At 30.5% G+C, this 18,609-nt stretch overlaps 2 protein-coding genes and 3 non-coding genes across 7 annotated transcripts in view; 1 reads left to right on the forward strand and 4 right to left on the reverse strand.

The window, feature by feature from the left end:
* The window catches only part of LOC105147271 (uncharacterized), a 21,506-nt gene extending 12,620 nt beyond the window's left edge, over positions 1 to 8,886 (reverse strand). Inside the window, exon 1 of one of the 3 annotated variants that reach the window (XM_087402583.1) lies at positions 8,574 to 8,886. The gene's annotated coding sequence lies outside the window, so the exon portion shown is untranslated. Of the gene's footprint in view, positions 1 to 8,219; positions 8,456 to 8,573 lie in introns of those variants that run through there. The other 2 variants (XM_087402582.1, XM_011058167.2) reach the window with 2 other exon arrangements.
* On the reverse strand, positions 5,840 to 5,912 carry TRNAR-ACG (transfer RNA arginine (anticodon ACG)). Its single transcript has one exon. It is a non-coding gene; the product is annotated as a tRNA-Arg (tRNA).
* The window catches only part of LOC105146841 (short-chain dehydrogenase/reductase family 16C member 6), a 22,231-nt gene continuing 9,563 nt past the window's right edge, over positions 5,942 to 18,609 (forward strand). The window contains exon 1 of the mRNA XM_087402586.1: positions 5,942 to 5,963. The gene's annotated coding sequence lies outside the window, so the exon portion shown is untranslated. The remainder of the gene's footprint in view (positions 5,964 to 18,609) is intronic.
* TRNAI-AAU (transfer RNA isoleucine (anticodon AAU)) lies at positions 10,294 to 10,367 on the reverse strand. The gene has a single exon. It is a non-coding gene; the product is annotated as a tRNA-Ile (tRNA).
* On the reverse strand, positions 10,625 to 10,698 carry TRNAI-AAU (transfer RNA isoleucine (anticodon AAU)). The gene has a single exon. It is a non-coding gene; the product is annotated as a tRNA-Ile (tRNA).

Consider the following 18,609-nt stretch of genomic DNA (forward strand, 5'->3'; position numbering starts at 1 on the left):
ACTGTATTTGTTCATTTTAATCGATTGCTTCGGTTTATTGGTTCAAAACATTAGTTACGCTCTGTTTTAGAGATTATTATCCATATTTAATTACATTAGAAAGAGAGAGGAGAGAGAGAGAAGGAGAAAGGAGAAAGAGAGAGAAAGAGAGAAAGCTTAATTGATATTAAGTATGGAATAAGCTGATAAAGCATCATAATATACCAATCCATTTGATGTGATATCGTATTGATTATCTCGCTTCGATATGTCTCCTTATTAATATATTAGGTGTTGGAATTAATTCGTAGCGTTTTACAAGTGATGGGAAGTACTTTCATTAATGTATTTTTTAATGCTCATGTGAAATAAATAACATTCTTTCATTAAAAAACGCTACGAATTAATTCCAACACCTAATATTAACTTCAATATAATTGCATTTATAGTAAACAATCATGTAGTTTAAATAAGTATATCAGGAATAATCTTGATTGATAATAGTTGATAAAAATTTGAAGATATAATCCAAGTTGAAAGAACACCGCGAGTAATTTCTATTTCAAATCTCATTACACATTTTATCTGTTATTATATTGGATAGTATTATTCTGCAAAAACGTGCTTTAATTGTCATTTGTCTTCGATTATCTATGTAATGAACAGACGGATATTTAACAGATACGACAACAACGATACGCAGCTATCTCTTGCCGCTTGAGGAGCATAAAAAGCGAATGTCAATTTACTGACGGGAAGCTTTTATTATGGAAGCATTGTCTATATACAACATACTATGAAGTAATAAGTCTTGTCCTTACGCATTATACGATATGTTGCATCGATGATTAATCGAAAAATATTAAAAATAAAAGAGATAATTTTAAATTTTAACAAAAAGCGAGAATTTTTCTTGTAATTATATAATCTATTACAATATTATTACAACTATGTGCGGATATATCTACATAAAAGACATCTTTGTTGAAAGAAGTTAACTCCTAACTGAGCAAAGAATAATGCATGAAGCACTGATGCTACATCGATTCTGTATGAAGTTCGTAAGAACATTTTATGGAACATTCAATATAGCATATACGACATGATCCGTGTATACAATTAAAGATCGCTATTACCAGTTCATCATTACTTAACCGATGTTTAAGTGATATTAGCTGACGCATCGGTTTATTAACTCCTCGACAGGCGCACAATGTCAAAGGAACGTTCCGTTAGACACGGGGAAATCATGGAATAAAAAAACAACAACACGGGGCATAATCCATCCGTACTACGTGTATCCGCGAATTTCTATCCCTCTTTGCAGGGATAATAGTTATAACGCATATACTATTTGCGAGAGCGAAAGCTTGTCTACAGCTACACCAGTCACGCATGCGTTGTTGCAAAACCGGCGAAAGTAAAGATTCACTTTCGTAACCGTTTATTGTAAGTCTGTCTCGCGTGTGCGATATAATTTAATAATATAATTATAATGAACGAGAAAAGTACGTGATCGATAAAATCGACAGTAGCAATCAGATTAGCAACGCCTGCAACACGCTTGAACCACCGCCTTTGAAGCTGTTGCTTATTCTGTTCCAATTCAGTCGTTGTATTATGATCAATTTATCGAGAACTTTCCGAAGTATAGACTATTGACGAAAAGTTTGCACGCTAATTTTCAACAATAGGTAACAATTGTCATCACGTAATACCATATAAATTGATGAATCCAACAAAAATGTCAAAACGATTTCTGTAATACTCATGTAATACTCGCGCGCAGTAATAAATATTTTATATCTAAAATAATAATAGTAATAAACAATAATAATATCGATATAAAAAATATATCCAAATTATTAACGCTTTTAAACAATTGTAACTCGATAATTCGTGCATATGATATTGTTACATTCGTTTATCAATTTTTATTTATTTCGTTTCGGATTATAATTCATTTATTTTCGTACTGCATATGAATTTGTTTTTCCACGAAATAGAATAGTGTTTTCGGTGAAAAAAGTGGAAAACTTATTAATTTTTTTTTAAATCTTCATCTGTATAAAGAGAAGATCATTTCATTTTTGTACAGCATCACGCAAACGGTCATACATGCAGGTGCGAAGATTCGTTTAACAATAAGTGGCATGCCACTGTGAAGTCCGGCTGTGCCGCAATTAACGTAGCTCTGTACAACAGAGACACGTCGCGTTTCAAAGAAAAATTGCGGTTTTTCGCTCACAGAGTATCGTCATTAAACATGATCATGAACATTGATGTAACGAAAATTCCGAGCTGTCTTATACTCACTTTATATTAAAATTTCTATTTTTATACGGAAAGAATAGTTTTGCTGAAGTATCTATAAATTTAGCCAAATACGAAGATCTAAAAATGATTCCATTGGATCATTAAAATAATTATGTAAGATGCTCAAGCCCGATGATTAATGCTGCAAAAGTTTTGACGTTCTAATAACCAGCTTGAGCAAACTACATTTATTACTACAATTATTTTGTGATGATACAACAAAATTAACTTCAGATCTAATCTTCAGTACTTCTGCAAAATCATGCTTTCCATTTGATAAATTAATTACCTAATACTAATTGCATAACTACGCATATAATCGTTCACGTATTCTTGTGTGTTATTTTGTGCACGCTTACACGAGAAACTGTTAATTATTTGTCTTACGTTATTAAACGAAAATTCTAGTAAAAATCTCACGGAAGGTGAGCTACAGCGAGAGTTACGCAGAATTTCGCATGCCAACGCGCGTGCAGGTAATATGAATCAACTTTACATCAACTTGGTCGTAATGCTCGACGAATTATCATTTAATAGGATTACTAGTTGCGTCTCTCTAGGTCACGCGGCACGAAGTCCGTGATAGATATCTTTTAATCAGCAAGACGACCTACTCTAGCAAATGTGCGTGCGCACACTCACCCGCTTTCATCAACGACGAAAATCAGTGATGCATCTCCCATGTCCTAATGTACAACGGCGTACAATAGCGAATTTATGCTGCTTAAGTAAAGCCTTCTCACGCGCGCCCGCGCATTGTTATTTCGAAACGATAGGCGAGCAAAGGTACTATTATGAGAAAGAGAATGGCTGGCTTGTTTCCTCGACGGGCTGGTAACACGCGCCACTCTCCATCGCGCACGAAGAAAAGCCGAGATAAACGAAAGGAGCCGAAAGGAGGAAAGGAGTTTCCTTTCTTGCAAACCGCACCCGATAACACGATACGGAAAAGAAACCACTTTCGAGAAAACGATAACATCCTGCCGGATCTTGCGTGAAAATTGTTCACAAAGTAATCGAGGGAATCCGGTAAATCGAGTCTGCTTGATGAAAGTCTGATGAAGTTCTAATCGTTAATTTTTAATCATAATATCGATACTATATAATGTTTATTTCGCGAAGTCAACCGTTTCATTATTGTATATAGTATTGTTATCCATTGCCAAGTATTGTTAATGTATTGCTAGCAATGCTTGTATATATGTTTATGTGTTGTCAATATATAGCAATACATTAGTAATACTTGGCAATTTTAGGTGGCAATACATAAGGTGGGTGATTCCTCGATTTATTTTTTCATTTATTCCAATTGTATCCATATTGTTCACTCATTGATATAATCGAAGTGACAAAAATACACGGAAAAAATGATTTTGTTGAAATATTAAAAAATTTAGATATACAAATCTGAAAATAATTTTATTAGACTATTAAAATAATTATGTTGGACGTTGAAGTTGAATGCTAGAATATCAAAACTTTTTACGGCATTACTTAGTATGTTTGAGTATTTTTGCATAATTTTGATGGTTCAACAAAATTATTTTCAGATTTGTATCCACCTGAATTTTTAGATATTTCATCAAACTCATTCTTTCCGTGTAAATTTTAGATATCCTTTATATGAGTTAAACTGATGAAAAAATCTCGCAACATTTTTTTTTTCGCAGAAAAATTGCATGTAATTCACACTTGTGTAAGCTGGAAGTGATTCGACAAAAGGAAGTAGTGACTCCTTTCACCGTTAATTACATTTCCTCAATACATGGATGCAACAAGGAGCGTCCTGATCAGTATGTTCCAAACAATACAGTTCATCCTTCGTGAACAAGAGCGGATACTAACAAAGTAAACCACGAATCTCGGATTTGTTCCAGTCGCTGTTCCGTTCGCACGACGACAAGTAGAGGAAATAGACGCTTCCTGTACGGAAATTCACGACCTTCGGCGGAAGCCCGAGGGAGACCGCAAATGACGTTAGAGGAACAGCTGAGAGAATAATTATGATGTATCAACATTGCGATTCTACGAACACTACTAGTGACACTCGGCAATGTACAGAATAAATATTCTACAACCTTCGATACTGATTTAAAAATAATCTCTCAATAAAAGAAAATTTTTATTTAAAATTTTTCAATTCTGATTCTTATTGATTATCTATTTCTGAGCTTTAAATATAGATAATAACGTCAAAGAAATTCTTTGGAGACACGATCTGGATTCTTTTCTGTCCGTGAAAATAATAACGTGTGTACCAAGTGTCATAAATTCTACAGAACGAATTCTCTCTGGCACTTATCCGAAGTATCAAAGCCGGAAATCTCAAGGCGTCACGGAGATGGAGTAAAAGAATTTATCTCGAAATACACTCGGTAGATGGTACATGAGATGCGCCCTGAAGTATGAAAAAAAAAGAAATGGACGCGCGTCAAGTCGGCGCGTCCGGCACGTGGACTATTTCTGGACATTCCTCGAAGAATCCGTTGTAAAAATTCGGTTCCTGGTTGCTCTTTATAGTTTAAACATGCCTTCCGATGCATCGAATGTCTTATAATAAAAGTAGAACCATCGAGAAAATGATAGTCACTCAACTATAATCTTTTCTTTACGTACCAACGTGTCGGAGTAAAAGTTTGTAGATCAATCTTCGGGTTTCATTAAACTTTTATCGCGAATTACAAATATTCATTCAGTATCAGGATTCAAAGGATAGATATATATATATATATATATATATATATATATACGAAAAAAATGATTTTACAAAAGTATTTAAAAATTTAGCTAGATACATATCTGAAAATATATCAAAATAATTAAAAAGTTTAAACGTTTGATGAAAAATACTGTAAACAGTTTTAACATTCTAGCAATCCACATAATTTTGATGCCCCAAACAAAATTACAATATTTTCAGATGCACATTCTATAAAGCTAAAATTTTTTAATATTCCAGCTAAATTTTTTAATATTTCAAAATCGTTCTTTCCATGCAGTATTTATAAAATTATTTGTATTCTACGCGCGATTATTTTCGCAGAGTTTACAGTCACGAAACAACACTGCTTCGTTTATCACAACATTTCAAAGAAAGAAATATTTTTCTTAAAAAATATAATAATTGTAAATTTTACGTTAAAGTATTCTTTCTATAAATTCATTGATAAAATAAAAAAATTGTCGCAATATGTCGCGCTTATCTCACTTTTCTTCGTCAAAAAAAACCGAATTTCCGATTGTAATTTGCGATAGTATTCGTTTCAGCTATAAATATTAATTATTTTAATGGGCAAACGTGCGATTGATTATATGAATTCTAATTGCGGTAGTAAAAATGGTGTAATTAAATATAATACGCAGTATTGATACGCACGGCATCTATCTTCTGTTTTCCCGACGTGATATATCGACGCAACGCTCAGTTCGACATCGCGTATAAACCAGTTACATTACGCAATCCTCGTTAACAATATACTCCAGCTCGTCAAGGTGTAATGAGTCACAATAATATGAGATTGACGGAAGAAAAAAAGACACGCCCCGATCCTGCCAGGATTCGAACCTGGAATCTTCTGATCCGTAGTCAGACGCGTTATCCGTTGCGCCACAGGACCAACCGATTACGAAATAGTTTCAGAAGGTATATACAGGAAAAATCATCAAACGTAAGTGATTAATATTTTTCATTACATTGATATAGAAAAAATATAACGTAGCAAGGGAATTTTATATTCTGATAAGAAGATTCTTTATATATATTTTTTAATTGTATTTATCCTTTATACATTATTTATTGTATAATTACAAAATAATCAGAAATATCCATCTATCGAATTTCATAAATTTCCAAATTCGAATCAAAACTGTCATTGAAAAATATTTTATTTATTCTCGGAGCAATCTATATCAATCATCCATATACGAAAATAGAGTAAAATTAAAGTATTATTGGATGTTCTAATTTCCGAGAATTATATGGCTTTCTTGGACATTTTTATAGATTTTTTTACTTACGGTTATTTGACGTTTTGCGATTCCAGTTAAACATTTCATAACTCATAATCTCTATAAATAAATTGTACACTATTCTCAGTAGGCTATACTTGTAAATTCTTAAAAAAAGCAAACCTATCAAATAAATAAAAATAAAGAAATTATAAAAATAAAGGATAATCCGTTCTAATTTAAAAAAACAAACTTTTTTAAGATTCCTAATGACTCTATCGTTTGCCTAAACTCCAAGACTAATATATCCATTGCCATGAGGATAAATCACCGATCATCAAACATTAAAACAAAAGAATTTATCTTTATCTTTTTTCATGACATTCAAAACATTTGATATTGTCTATCGTACGATCTTCCATTGGACTTTAAAAAAGATCTGATAAAATTAAAATTAGTTATAATTTCTAATTATAACAAACAGCTGTACGTTGATAATTTCGTTACGTTCGTGCAATGTCTGGTGGTTCTGCAAATACCCGTCACAACCATAAATCATATACGTCCTTCCTTTCGCGACAAGCGAATATTTATTATTTCACGGACGGTGTTGAACTGCAGTCACGCATCTTTGGACAAACTGCTCATTTTCATGATGTGCTGCGTCACAAAATGTCGTTCAATATCGATAATAGTATAGCCAATGAAATGTTTCACGTGAAAATTTTATATGTTCTCCGTATCTTGAAAGCTTCGCGAAAAAATTCTTTTGCGTTCAATTAAGCGTGCATATATCCATTTCTTATATTAGAATATAAAAATATCACTTCTAGTTCTAAGAAAAGTTCTAAGAAAAAAAATTTAAAAAAAGATACGGATTAAATTAAACCGAGATTAAAGTTAACTTGCATTTATGAAATTTAATAGACAGGAATTCCCCAGATTCGCATCAAAATTATACATTATTGGAAAATAATATTTATTCTGGAGCAATCTGTATCAATCAATCGTGAAATGAAAACATTAGAGATCTATCCGAAAACAATCAGATTTTCGGATAATTATTTGTGAAGCATCTTGTTAGCCTTGATTTTATCGACTAGATGACACAATTAATTCGCAGGAAAACAAACTGTCGACTAAGTACATCGATTATTCTCCTGTTCAATTTTATGAATGTCTCACACGAGGAGACGATGAGACGAAGGCTCGCTCCTACAATATTCAAGATATGAAAAGATAACGCGTCTTGACGCATTTCCGGGATAAGTGTGTAGAACGAGTTGTACGCGGTATTGTTTCGCGATTCATCCTCGAGTATCGACAGGCTCGAGCGTGTTCCATACAAGTTTCCTGAAGTTCTCGATAGCTGCGTTCGACGCGTGTCACATTTTTTTAACGAACGTCGTGCACGTCGGCAAATCAATACACGACGATGCGATTTCCAGTGAAATCCCGGCACAATGGAGAGCGAAGAGCTGAGCGAAGCTCAATTTCAATATTTATAGGATATTTTACCGTCTCGATTATTTTCCTCGTTATTTTCTCGTTAAAGTTGCAAATTGGAACGAAAAGTGAGGGTAATAGATTGACACATCCGATATACTTATAACGAACAAAACTTCTAACAAACTTTACGACAGAAACTGAATTGCGTTTATAATTATTTCCATATTTCCGCGATATTTCCAGCCGCGTATCGAGTTGCGGTACGTATATACATTATCAAAGAAACATGTTCGGATTTATCGAATTCAAAAATCACGTTATTCTCTTTAGTGCCCATATCTATCAACGTGGATGAACTTTAATCTTCGTTTGATTTATCTTTTATCTTTTCCAATTCTACGATTTAGAAAAAGATATAAGGAGTAAGTTAAACCGAGATTAAAGTTAACTTATCTTGATAAAAATGAACATAAAATACATAAACTTCAAAAATATAACTCGTTTCAAGAATCACTCGCGTAACTCACAGCGAAACTCTGAAATAGAAAAAGTCGGCTCGCTTTCCTCTTTTTTCTTAAGTAACTCGCTTCGGGAGGAAAAGTCTACACACGCCCGGGGAAAACTACTGATTTCATAATCTCCGACACACAATCGCGCTTTACGTAAGGTATCCACGAGCGAAGTAGCGCGGAAACCTCGCGCGAGTCGATAGGCGCGCGGCGACTCCAGTATTTACGTCGGTGTGTCACGTTGACAGCGAGCACGACTTGGCTCCGGCTCGTGCACGCCAAGTGCACGACAGCGTAACGCGATACGCCCGGCGAACCCTCGTGATGCGGTGAAGGAAAAAAAAAACACGCGAACGATCGTTGGACACTTACAATTAGCTGCGGGAGATCTCGTGCGTCGCTGTCACCCTGTCGTTATTCACCCCCGGGGACAGGAGGGTGCTCGACGTTCGGTCGCGCTGAACGGAGACGTTCGGCGTCTGTTGAGAGAAGGAGAGAGAGGAAAAAAAAAAAGTACGACGAGCCTACAAACTCGCCGATCGTCGCTTCCGCGGTCGTCGCAATTGTTGATGCGATCACGTGGATCACATTATCGTGTAGAGAAACCGCTTAGAGAAATGCAAGAGCGGCCGAAACGCGCTACCATCCGTCGCGTACCATCATCACACTCGCCATTTTGATTTACACTGACGGTTGTTCCATCGCGGGCGGCAAGGTGTCCTGCGCGACGCGCAGCCTGCGACGCGCATGCGCGCGACAGGTGGCTGCCTGGGTATCATACCCTTTCACCCCCACTAATTCGCCGTTGATCCAGGTGACGAGCGGTAAATGCAAATTTATGATCTACTTTATCGACTCGCAAAACTTCGTGCAAGGGTTCGTAGTTTCGAATCTATCGCATACATTACGATTATATTGGGTCATCTAAAAAGTATCCGCGGTTTTTTGTCACTAGATGGTGTTGACCATCAACACCATCTAGTGACAAAAGCCCGCGGATACTTTTTAGATGACCCAATAATACGAGATTACATTTACTTTGAATTTTTGTCATTACGTTTGTCAATTACGTTAAATTTATATATGAATCTTTTTCATGTAGACAATGCACGCAATTAATTATAAGTAATATAAATTGGATAATACAATACAGAAAGAAGTAATTCAGTTTTATGATTGTTAATATATCTTATTTCTCAATATTAATAAATAAAAATATATGAGCGAAATAGAAGCTTTAGTGCAATCTTGTGCTCTCTCTCTCTCTCTCTCTCTCTCTCTCTCTCTCTCTCTCTACGACAAAGAACGTATTAGGCTTCAAGTATCTATAGATTATTTATAGAGGAATATAGTACGTTTATATTACGTAGATATATATAGATTAGTATATTTTACGTAAACGTACCCTCCGAAAATTTATAACATATACGTAATGTATATTATAGTATTTTCATATGCAATATTTTTTGGAAATAGGACTCTTGTACCTCAATCTTTGATGCCCACGCACTCTCAAGGAGATGCAACGTATTTATTAATTATTACTGCGCAAGATAATTATTAATTTTGGTTTGAAATCAAAATATGAAGAAATGATATTTATATATTATAAAAAAATTTAACTTACAAATGACTTATAAACTTAATATTTAAAGTGCGAGAAATTTATTTTATCAATCAGCTGATTTCTCATTTTCAGCTGAAGCTAATATATCACCTATTGTCGGTAATATATCGATTCTACTTATTTAATTTTTCTAATTAATCAAGAGTAGATAAAAGGAGAATTGTATCTAATTTATTTTAAAAAATTCGAATTTTTCAACATAAAAATAACAAGCGGATTGGGAAATATATATAGAAATTTAAATATTTTTTAAATAGAAGTAAATATTAAAAAAAAACTTAGTTAAAAATATTAATAACCGCAGTATTTTTGATATTAATCAATCCTAGTAATTCATCGTCACATTTAAGATTACAAAAATATTTGTAAATTAAAGTATTACTATGCTGTAAAATTATCATGCTATATTTTGCTTATATAAAAATAATATATTGATTTGTATATATTGATAAATTAAAAAAAAATTGGCCCATGAGGGGATCGAACCCGCGACCTTCGCGTTATTAGCACGACGCTCTAACCAACTGAGCTAATGGGCCTCTTGTACATTACTTCTTTTTGACAATATTTTCCACTTCATTTACAATTTATTTACGAAAATAATAACATTTGTTCTGCATGAACATTTCATTTAAAAAAATATAGCATGGACTACGAGGGAACTACGATTTTTGCCATATAAATAGTGTGACGCTTTGCATTCACATTCTTATATCTCTCTTTATGATATTTTCAGCATAAATTACTCACGAAAAATATTTGTTTTGTTTGAATTATTTCGCTAAAAAAGATAAATTGGCCCGTGAGGGGATTGAACCCGCGACCTTCGCGTTATTAGCACGACGCTCTAACCAACTGAGCTAATGGGCCATGCTTGTTGAACATTATTTTTATTATATTTATGTATAAAATTATATTGTTAATATAATATATACTATTTAATGTAATAATATAACAGTATTTAATGTAATTATTTTATAAATAATTGATTATTTGAATAAAGCAAATTTAAGAATTAATCATTTTAACATGATACTATAATGATTTTCTTACTAAATTATCCATTTACTGTTTCAAATTAAATTAATATAATGTAATAATCTTTAAACTAAAATTCACATAATGACTATAATTTTTATTACTAAATCTATAAATATTGTAAAACTAATTATGCCGTAAAATTGTCATTCGAAAATAGAAACATGTTTTATGTATTAACGTTAGCTTTATTATTTTTGTGTGATTATGCATTTAATATTGCTTATAATTACTTTTATATTTTCTAATCTATATTACATATGTGTAAGTCGATGTTCATTTAATCTTAACATTAAGATATACTACCGTATCTCCAGATATATTATGTAACAATCTATTTAATATGCATCTTATGTATTATTTACATATAATAGATAAATAAATAAAAAAATAGCAATTCAATTTTTTCTGAATAAAAATGTATATTTAAATAATTTTATATCTAATTTTAAATTTATCGAATGTCCATGATATAACTTATATAATATCTGTTTACATAACTCGAAGATATGTGTTAAGACGTAATTTATGAAACAAATCTTTAAACATCACTATCTGATATTCTTTTTTTCCTCTGGCGTTAATGATCCTTCACCTTCTGAACACGATCAATCTTCTGCCGTCCTCATCCGAGAACTTGCCTTCGTTATTTGCAAGAGTTCGTGAACCCTATATCGATTTCACTATTCATAGAAACGACAGGGAACGGTCAATGGACTGCCGTTTCGATTGATACATATGTTACATAGACCGTGAGTTAACAACTGTTCTATAACTGACTTCCTTCTTTTACAACTTTTATATAAAGTGTAAATTGATCGAACGCGTCAACGAACACATGTTGCAAGGGCACCGCACTGTCAAATCAGTAATCCACAATATAACAAAAAATACGTCATATAGTCCAATGCGTTTCTTCAGTTCGAATGTAGGTACAATTCAACCTTTCTCTCAAATTTAATTCATCAATGTAATTTAAATTCTAATTTTCTTCTACTCGATGTGAAATTTGTCTTAAAAAATTATGAATTGAAGTAGCGAATCATTATTCAACTGAATACTACTTCTATTGCTTTTTATAAATATACAATTCAGCGCATTTTGAAGAGATCTTGTTCGGCGAATTTACTCAAATATTTCTCATTACTACAAGTTCTAGATTGTTCATCAGATTCATTTTCGGATTAGCTAAAATCTATTTCGAGCAGCTCAATTTATGATCAACAAAAAATCAACACGATGTGTCTATAAACATTGTACAGCTTTCAATTGTTATTCGTATCAAGCTCATCAAAATCTAATCAACAGATTACAGTTATGATTTTTTTTTCTCTCAAATTCGATTCCGGATCCTTCAAACTTCCGAGCTAATGACCAGGCACTATCTAGTTCTTGATTAACACGGTTTATGGATACTTTTTTTCTATTAAAATAAATCGCTTCAAGGCTTTATACATTTTTTGTGACAGTAACAAACAAAACTCTTGACTCTGTATATCATTATAAAAGTTACTAATAACACAAACATAAAGTCAATAAAAATGATTAATGTTCAAGGCTATCTACTTTTATTATTATATAATACTGATGCTGTTTTTCATATAACATATATATAACATGTGATATTTCTCAATAAGCATTTATAAAAAACATTAAAAAGAGAAGTTTAATTGTAGTGCAACTTCGTACAAATGTTTCACGGCGCGTGTAGAATGCGACTGTTCCCTGAAGACAAGACCATACATTTGTAAAATTTGTGTTCCGGAACTCGTGATTTTTAAGCTCTCTAATTTAGCTCTTCTTTCCCTTTTCAATGAATACAACTCTTTTTACACGTCTTTGACTAATTTTACAAATATATCGATAAGATATATATTATTAATAGTATTTTATTAATGACAAATATGTTAAATTAATGTCTTTAATTATATCTTATTAAGAAAATCAAGAATGTATATTATTAATGACAATAATCGTTATCTGTTTCTTTATAAAATCGCACTGCAGATGCGATGAAATTACGTAATCCCTACATTTTCGTAAAGCTGTAGTATCCTTGGTATTTTGGCGTCCTAGGACTCTAGGAGCTTTAAAAGATCGCAAGTAAACGTCCGGACGTTATTTGGAGAAGAAGAAATGAACACTTTTTTTCAAAAAACTTGTTATAGATATAAAAAATATTATGTATGTAATATTAATATTAAGTGACGCACGTTGCATATCGTGATATTTATTCTGCAGACAGATAAAGATACGTCGACAGAAAAATCGCTTGACATTCTATTCGAAGGTTTACTTGTATGAGAGACCTGATGTATACTTTTCGATCGATAAATGTTATAACCGAAGGGAATCAATAAATTGGAGCACTGCCCCGAGCTTGGTTGTGCAATATAATTCTTTTTTTTCCTATAGGAGAATAAATATAGCATCAAAATGTTTAATCGGATTACAATACATAAATACGATACATGAATTACGATCTTATAATATATATATATATGCATGCATTATTACAATTTATCAATTTGTAAACTGTTTCGAAAGAAATAATAAATATATGTATATCAATTAACTTGTAATAATCGGCAAATAAAAATTAGAGCATATTGAAACTTTAAAACGTTTTAAGGACAGTAGTAGTCTATTCTTATAAGATCTCCTTGAGTAATGTCTTAAGATACCAATACTCTCTAATTAATTCATGATTTCTTAAGATAGTACTTCAAATAATCTTAAATATAAGATTCGACTGTGAAATAAATCCAATCTAAAGCATACACATTGTATATAAGGTCGGAATCGGACTACGCATTAAAGATTGAGATTGAAAATTGAAATTTGACCAATCAAAACAATAAGAGCTAAAATTCCTCATCAAATTTCAATCTTCAATCTTCAATCTCAATTTTCAAAGCGTAATCTGATTCCGGCTTTATAGAAATCAATCCGAAAATTATGATTTTGATTGTACAACGTAAATATATGTATGCAACGCTATTATTTGTCCAATGAAGGAGAATTCTATTATTTTTTACAAGACGAGTATAACTTATCATAGTTGACCTATAGCCTTATTACATTGATTAGAGTCAGTAGATAAACAGAGAGTTTATCCACAAAATAAACTCTACGATACGTGTCATTTAACGTTTCATATGTTATTACACGCGTAAAATATTGTTACTTTTGTGTTATATAAAAAATTATTATATTATATAATTTAATTATATTATTAAATTATAAAAAATTATATATTATAATTATAAATTTATAACATATCTTTATTATGCCAAACAGTGAGTAATTTATCGTTGATCCTAAAACTAAATGCTATCATTTGATGATCGTTCCTGATTTAATAGATATAAAATATTTATTAAATCAGGAACGGTCATCAGATGATAGCGTTTCGTAACAAGTACATTTTCTAAAGATATCAAGTATATTTTTTGCTAGTATATGTTTTCATGAAGAAAATTACTTTAGAGTTTTGCTGTCTTTGATTTTTTTCTCTTACATAATTTGTTGTTTGTTATCGATGCGATTAAATCTTCAATCAATTTTTATATTTCTTGATACGCTATCTATTGTATTTTATATTCTCATTTTATTTTGTCACTGTATTTCATACATTTTAAATATATTAAATATAGTATTTTATTAAGGTCATTCGGATATACTCTATCAGTACTAAAAATTTATACAAATAATAAAAGAGAGAACGACAAATGTTGCAGAGCGCAGTACTCAGTGAGCAATAATAAATTAACATATCAAGTAAAATTTTGAATACAATTATTAGTTACATTATATATTTAATTTTCGAGCCATCTTCGGCGAAATGATTACAAATCGTGTACGTCATTGATATATCTTACTATATATAGTGAGACAAAACATCTCGTTATGTAAGGAGATGTACAGGCTGCTTGACAATAATGTAGTGGACACAGATTTCACTGTAAAAAATTGAAAAAATCAAATGTCATATCTAACATATCTAAGATTATTTAAATTAGAAATGGACTCACCTCAAGGCTAACAACAGTTACAAGCATAAATAACCAGTTCACTGATAATAATCTATATATATATATATATATATATATATATATATCTTCAGCCTTATTGCTCGTAATCGAGCGTGACTTCTCTCATATACCTGTGATGCACAAGTTGATTGTACATGGTCATATGGGATCTGTTTAATTATCAATTCCGAACGACGATTTTTGTTAGCAATTTCGTACGCTGCTGTTACGCCACGCTTGCACTCTCTCTCTCTCTCTCTCTCTCTCTCTCTCTCTCTCTCTATATATATATATATATATATATATATAAAACGTACTACAACTATATGTTTTCTTTGGCTGGATTTTTCACCAACAATTAAAAAAAACCTTATAGATAAATTTTCATATAAAATACGAAATTATTTGCTTTTATTAGTCTTGGCAAAAAAAAAAACATTAGTTTCGAGTCCACCAATGAATTGATTAAAATGTGCATCCAAAAATAACAAGTTGTGAATGTTTAATTCGGAAATGTGTTACGCATTTATGTGTTACGCATTTAATGTTACGCATTTATATCAGACAATATAAAAATCCAATGGATAGTTCGATTGAACGACAAATTTTATAAAAATAATAAGTGTATAGACACTGTGATACGTCTAACTCAGTAAAATAGCAAATGATAAATTTAGTGTTACATCGGTACTCAGATATAATAATAAAACAATCAATAAAATATATCTTTGTATTGTTTTTAGATGTGACACATGCATCATTCAGTGAGAGTTAAATTTTAATCTTTTATAATTTATTCTCTTAAGTCATTAATTCACGATATATTTAATATTTTACAGGCCACAATTTTTTATTTCGTGATTATGCGACTACGCAATAAAAAATTTTTTTCACTATTTAATTTCATTTGTGTTCAATTATATTTCCTCCCAAATAAAGTGAAAAAACTTCCTTAAAAAACCTTATTTTTCTAGTGTAAAAATTTTAAAACAAAAGTCACAGTGAAATATTTGTTAAGAGTATTTTTCAATTATTATATATATAAACATTAAACTGCTTTTATTGGAAAATATTTTAACTACAGATATAAAATGAAATATTATGTATATGATTTCAACTTTCAGAATAATGTAGTTCCAAAGTTTAAAATAATCAAAATTATTAGATTTAACAAACATCTGAGTTTTTTTATCTCATGTTCTTGATAGCATGATAAAAATTAGTACTTGTCATAGTGCTTATGACTTTTGAATGGGAATACAAAGTTGAAGACTCTATAATAATAAATGAAATTTCAAAAATTATTTTTAAAAATAACAAAAAATTCTTCTTCTTGAAGAAGACGTTTACACATTCTTATTGAACACATTTAAATATTAGATAGCAAAATAGAATTTTTCACCACCCACATGTAAAAGTGTGATAGAAAAATTAATTGATAACATTTGTTTATCTTAAATTTGCGTTTGGAGAACTTATTTATTATAATTATAATTATATGAAACATATTAATATTGATATTATTAGATCTTATTAGGAGATTAAAAGATTAATAAAAGACAGAATTAGTTGCAGAATAAATTACTTTTTTCTAATAACAAAGGTTGTATTTTTACATTCTCCGAATCATGCCTTACGTCTTTATTGATAATAATCATGTGATTATCATAAAAACTTTATTATAAAATATAATTAGCGTAAAAAAACCATGAAACATTTTAAATGCTCTTGCTGCGTTACAAGATATATAATTTTAAAATAAATCTTAAAAAGTTAAAATCATTAATATTATTTAAATATTATCAAGGATACAAGAACAATAAAGATCAATAAATGTTGATGAAAAGAACATATAACATAAATACAATAAAAACGCTTAATAAAATATAGTAATTTGCAGAGTTGACAGTAACGCGGTACATGTAACCCTGTTACTTTGTTGATTACCTTGTTATAATAATGATTTGATAATAATATTGTGAATTTTTTTATGATGGTAATGGTAATATCAGAGTTAGAAAAATTAATTGTTACTTGTAATGAGTTAAAAGAAGTCATTCGTTATTGAAAAAAATAATTCCTTTTTCTATTAATTTGCATTACATTTTATTCGCGTTATTCGTAACGAGTAACGTTACGTGTTATTACTTTTGTTACGTTACTTATTACTTTTTTTAGTAAGTAACGCGCAATAATGATGACAAATTACTTTCCAAAATGGCTTTTCTAACTTTAACACAACGTTAACGTTTAGTTAGTTAGCATTATCGTTATAAAAAAATTGCAACATCGTTATCAAATTGTTTATTATAGAAAGTAATAACAAAGTAACTGAAAAGTGACGTTTGTCAATCCTGGTAATTTGCTTATGCAATTTATGTTTACTTTTCAAACTGAATTTTATTCAGCAATAAAGAATAAAAAAGTTAAAATATCATAAGTTGCTAATGTAAAATATGTTAAAAGTTCCTTTCATAGAGTTTCTTTGTATCACAAAGAATATGTTTCGCTTTGCCTATTTTTATGTAAAACGCGACTTGTATGTTGACATTTATTTATTAAAAATTGGATTATTTATTAAAAATTGGCCTGACTGTATTTGGTATTATATCGCAAATTGCTCTTACAATATGTACAAATTATGCTAATTAATTAAATTTTTGTTATATATTCTTTTACATTTTTTTATACATTATATTTGGTATTGTCATTTTATTATTACTGAGAAAATTTATACATACATCACAGTATTATTTAAAGAATTATTAATAGAAATCGAGTTATGTTTAAACTATCATAAATTTAATCAATATTATATTACATTTTGAAAAAAAAATATCTTAATTAAATTTAATATTACTTCCTTGAACACAACTAAATACTTAGACAGTAATTAGACTTTATATATAGTTTTAATTAGTATAGTCAAATTTTTCGTAGTATTAATAGATCCATTTTTAAATCATCATTTAAATTTATTAAAAATAAATATAAAATATTTGGAATATGCATTTGGATATGCATATATAGATGCGTATAAAGAATTTATAATCATTTATTATTAATCTCGGTTTAATTTACTCTTTATTTTTTCTAATTCTAAAGCCTATTCTACAATGTATTGTTTGTTACTTAATTTTAAAGAGCATCTTTAAAAACCTGTTCATGATACATAAATCATATAATCGAAATACATCCATATTAACATATGAATTTAAATAATAAACCAAATTTGAATCAAATAACGTTTACTGTAAAATGTTTTACAAATGAAAGGAAGTCTCGTTCGGCCAGGCTGTACCAAATTATAATTATAATAGGTGTTTACGTATCACAGATAAAAGTGAGATCAACAAATGCTCCTCGATGCTACATTAGCTCAGTGGTAGTTAATAGTTTTGTATTATGATTCGTTTTTGTTAAATTTAGCGAAAAATTAAAAGCATAAATCATATTAAAGAATCATTGATCGAGCACTTTCTGAAATGCTTCTGTGCTGAACTCATTTAATGAGCAACTTCAGCGTCTGGCGCAGCATTCTAGACTTTCAGTCTCACTTTTATCCGTGAAACTTCTATGCTATCAGGTCAAGATCAACAGGTTTTTGAAGGTTAAAAATTGTTTGCTTTTATTAAATCCAGTTTCATAGCCAATGTAATACTAACCTCTCGATTATCGATTTAAGTTACTATTTTTTTTTCTAATTCTT

Source organism: Acromyrmex echinatior, chromosome 2 (genome assembly GCF_024713525.1).
Source record: "Acromyrmex echinatior isolate Ae372 chromosome 2, ASM2471352v2, whole genome shotgun sequence".
Taxonomy (NCBI): Eukaryota; Metazoa; Arthropoda; class Insecta; order Hymenoptera; family Formicidae; genus Acromyrmex; species Acromyrmex echinatior.